This window comes from Trichomycterus rosablanca, chromosome 10 (assembly GCF_030014385.1).
Source record: "Trichomycterus rosablanca isolate fTriRos1 chromosome 10, fTriRos1.hap1, whole genome shotgun sequence".
Lineage (NCBI taxonomy): Eukaryota > Metazoa > Chordata > Actinopteri > Siluriformes > Trichomycteridae > Trichomycterus > Trichomycterus rosablanca.
Genome location: NC_085997.1, coordinates 6993653 through 6998592, shown reverse-complemented (window position 1 = coordinate 6998592; position 4940 = coordinate 6993653). Strand labels below are relative to the sequence as shown.

The following is a 4940-nucleotide window of genomic DNA, read 5'->3' as shown; positions in this document are numbered from 1 at the left end:
TTACTGTCTTGCCCAAAAACAAACTGGCATAAAGTACTCGACGAGTACAACACACTGAACAATAAAATATAGATGACATACTATAGGCCAGTGAGGTGGCTGCTGCTTCTGGGTGTGTAGTTTCTAAATGATCAAGTCAGCACAGGCACAAGCACTACAAGTATTTATAATAAAGTTTATGTTTAATATTGTGTATATACTGTATACTTTCCCTCCGCCCAGAAATTCCCAGTAAAAAATGACCCACCACAACCCCGTCCAAGATAAAAATGTTTGATGAAAATTAAATTAAATAAAAGAATATGCTGCACTTACACGCACCTGAGATTAATCTACTTTTGGTTTAAAATAGACTGTGCTGGTGTTATGTTGGGTTAGTCTGTAACTGAGCAACAGTGTATGCTACAATGACAACTATAACAATGGTTATCACTGCACACTAAGCTATTCAGTTTTTTGTGATTGTCATTTTAAGATAATACTGAATCAGTCATCAATAAGGTCAGTCAGAACACAGAAAGAACTCATTATGTAAGGGCCAAAATAGTGCAGGATATACCAATTGTTTAGTGCAGTGCAGTAACAAAACGGCTTTGTAAGGCAAGAACTGAACAAAAAAAAAAAGCATGTAATTTGACATAAAATATGTGGGTATTAATTTGTACAACTCAGTGCATTATTAGGCTGCACATAATTATAGTTTCAAACGGTCCTCTTTTTACTACAGTGTGTTTGAAACGGCTGGGGGTACAATTTGTTGCTTGAAAAGATTAAGCAGTTTGTACAAATCTTAGTCCGTGTAGGGCGAGGGTGGTTTTTATAATAACTCAGGTAGTTAGGATGGCCGAGCGGTCTAAGGCACTACGATCAGGTCGCAGTCTCCCCTGGAGGCGTGGGTTTGAATACCACTTCTGACAGCTCATGCTTCATACAAATTTACATCTTTAACCCAATAAGATACATAACAAACTGAAAAGATATAGTTTCAGTGAGCAATGACGCATTGACTTTGGTATTACGTGATGCCGTTAAATGATCACAATGTTTGTACACTGGAGAATGCGGGAATTAATCCCGCTACCTCTCGCATGCTAAGCAAACGCGATACCATTTGAGCTAATTCCTTCTACAAAGGACGCTTTGTAAATTGTAATGTACTAACAGAGTGTTGATGCTGCATTATGTAAGGTCCAAAATAGTGCAGGATACACCAACTGTTTAATATAGTGCAATTACTACAATTTGTTTGAAACAGCTGGGCATACAACTAGTTGGTGTGGAGAACATGTTACACATACAGTGTGCTATTATTTCAAGCTGATCAAGTACATGCTATTTCACTTAGAAACATCTCACAAAGTACAAATTCTTTAACTTTCTAAATAAACCATGTAGTACGGGACATTACTGCTCTACCGACTGAGCTATTCGGGCTCTGCAACCTGCTTTAATCCCACAAGGATGTGACATAAATTACAAACTTTAACATACGTTGTCCTGTAAAACTTTCAAGAATTTTAACAATTAATATAAAAAGGTTTTATTGCCAAAAGTATTCACTCGTCTGCCTTCACACGCATATGAGTTCACCCTAACACGCTAGTGCCGTTACAGTGCTAAGAATGGTCCACCCAAAAAACATTATTTGGTCAGTTGGAGTGCTTATATGGGGCTTTCTTTCCATTGATATATGATTTACAGCCTAGTGACAAAGTGTAGAGTGCAGCAGATGGGTTACAGTCAGTAAATTTACCATACATAATAATGTGAAAAGATTCAGGAGTTTGTACAAATATTAGTCCGTGTGGGGCGAGGGTGGTATCTGGGGTACTTCAGATAGTCAGGATGGCCGAGCGGTCTAAGGTGCTGCGTTCAGGTCGCAGTCTCCCCTGGAGGCGTGGGTTCAAATCCCACATCTGACAGCTCATGCTTTATACAAATTTACATCTTTAACCCTCTACCATACATAATAATGTGAAAAGATATAACAGTTAGTACAAATCTTAGTACTAGTTAGTCTTAGTTTTTTATTATTTCAAATGCCATTAATAATTTATAATCACTGATTTGTGAGATATCAGCAGTAGTAGATCATGTTTAACTGGTTTAATATTGTTTAAGCGCTGATTATCGGCTGTTTTTCGTGAGTATGTTTGGGCGGTTTTCCATGCATTTTGGCGGACTTTGAGATGCGCAATCTGGCAACCCTGACTGAAGCGTTCATTCATATTTTGGAGCGATGTACGTTTGTATGCTAGAATATAAATAACATCTTTTACAAACTGCTGTCTATTTACATTGACATTTTCTCTTCTGTCTTAACATTTTTGGAATTGGGTTTGTAAAGATAAGGGATACAGTAGATAATATATTTAATGAGCTGAACTAACTGAGAGAAGCGCTAACGGTGGTGGAAGAGTCTAAAAGAGTTTGGAACATAGTCGTATCATCATAGCAGTACAACACAGTTTTGTCCGTAGCATCCGAAAATATCCAGAAGCTAATATACACAAACTTTTCTTTAAAAAATAAACTTACCTTGTTAATAAAGTATAACCACAATTTCTAAACAAACACAGTATCCGCTGCTGCAGTCTCTACACAAACTTTTCTGCACTGAAATCGCAAGGACACATTTTATGGATATTACGGTAATGCACTGAAAACGCGTCCTACAGTCATGCAAGCACATACAACAGTGTGTGAGTTTACACTAATCAACCATAACATTAAAACCACCTCCTTGTTTCTACACTCGCTGTCTATTTTAGTGAGGTGAATTGGAATGTGGAGTTTGCATGTTCTCCCCGTGTCTGCATGGGTTTACTTCGGTGCTCCGGTTTCCTCCCACAGTACAAAGACGTGCAAGTGAGGTGAATTGGAGACACTGAATTGTCCATGACTGTGTTGGATATAAACTTGTGAACTGATGAGTCTTGTGTAATGAGTAACTACTGTTCCTGTCATGAATGTAACCAAAGTGTAAAACATGACGTTATAATCCTAATAAACAAACAGACATTTGATTTGACAGCCAGTTATTGATTACATGCAGATGTTGATACAACTACTAGGCTACTTATATATAATATATATCAATATATATATTATATGTTATGCAGTGATAGCTCAGTGGTTAAGGTACTGGACAAATAAACAAAAGGTTGCCGGTTCAAGCCCCACCACCACCAAGTTGCCACTGTTGGGTCCCTGAGTAAGGCCCTTAACCCTCAGTTGCTCATTGTGTAAGTTGCTTTGGATAAAAGTGTCTGCTAAATGCTATATATATATAGTTAAACATTCCGGACCTTTGCTTCAAGAAATTTTCCCTAACTGGACCTCTTCAAATTTTAGTTGAATACCCCTGTTCTAGACCTTCATCAGTGGTCATAGGACACTGCCCACAGGGTGCTGTTGGCTAGATGTTTTTGGTTGGTGGACTGTTCTCGGTCCAGCAGTGACAATGAGGTGTTTAAAAACCTGCAGCGCTGCTATGTCTTATCCACTCATACCAGCACAACACACTAAGACACCACCACCATGTCAGTGTCACTGCAGTGTTGAGAATGATCCACCACCCAAATAATACCTGCTCTGTAGTGGTCCTGGGAGAGTCCTGACCATTGAAGAACAGCATAAAAGGGGGATAAAAAAGCATGTAGAGAAACAGATGGATTACAGTCAGTAATTGTAGAACTACAAAGTGCTTCTATATGGTGGAGCTGATAAAATGGACAGTGAGTGTAGAAACAAGGAGGTGGTTTTAATGTTATGGCTGATCGGTGTATACTCACCATGTATGCGTGGCTTTCCTCCGGGTTTGAAAACGTGCCAGTAGGTGTAATTGCTGCTCTAAATTGCACCTGTATGTGTGAGTGAGTGGATAAATTAGTGTGTGATGCTTTGCGATGGTTTGACGCGCCCTGTCCAGGGTGTATTTTTGTCTTGAGCCCCGTGTTCGTGACACTGGACCCACGCTTGCCCTGTAATGCTGAATATCAATACAGGCAAATGAAGCGCATTTAAAAAAGCTTTAAAGCATTCTTGAAAAATGATGAGACCAACCTTTTTAAAAAGTAGATCCCGATGACCTGTTGACTGAAATAGTAGATCCCAAGCCACAGAAGTGTGGGCACCAGTTTTACATTGGCTACGTTTTAACAAGACGTACCAAGAATGGCCTGTAGATGGCGCACTGTGGTCGTTTTTAAAAGCAAGCCAATTATGCCACCGAACTTAAATATGTACAATACTTTATAATGTATCAATTGTAACAGTATCAAATAATAAAACATTATAAAAAATTATAAGTTTATGCGTTTCTGTCAAAACAAAACAAAAAAGGTATGTAAACAAAACAGTTTGAGCGTAAATAGGGCGTTACTGACATTGTAACACGGACAGACTAGCCTTATGGTTGATGCTGCAACGAATTTTACCGTAATTTCATCTTTTCAGATTGCAAAATGATCATAATGTTTGTGCACTGGAGAATGTGGGCATCGATCCCACTACCTCTCGCATGCTAAGCGAGCGCTCTACCATTTGAGCTAATTCCCCTTACACAAAACTTTCCTTTACCCTTTGTAAATTGTAATGTACTAACAGAGTGTTAATGCTGCATTATAAAGTGAGAGTGCAACATGTTTAAGCTCACGTACTCTTTTCTATATTATGCGTTGTTTTTCATTAAAATGTTATGTGCATTTATATGTGGCAAAATAAAAAAATCCATAAAAATCAAATTGAGTTAGCAGAGAACCTTAAATTATGCTAAATGGTTCTTCAAGTAGAAACAGTTCTACCACCCAGCTAGCAGTGTACTATCGGGCCACATGTGGGTGAGGTGCGGGACTATGGCGTCACATCAATGTCAAAACTAGAGGGCGCAACTTTTAACATTTCGCGTGTGTAAATATCCCTCTCGCGAGCGCAAAAAG

At 38.7% G+C, this 4940-nt stretch overlaps 1 non-coding gene across 1 annotated transcript; it reads right to left on the bottom strand.

The window, feature by feature from the left end:
• Positions 1-4487: 4487 nt before the first annotated feature.
• On the bottom strand, positions 4488-4560 carry trnaa-agc (transfer RNA alanine (anticodon AGC)). Its single transcript has one exon. It is a non-coding gene; the product is annotated as a tRNA-Ala (tRNA).
• Positions 4561-4940: the final 380 nt, after the last annotated feature.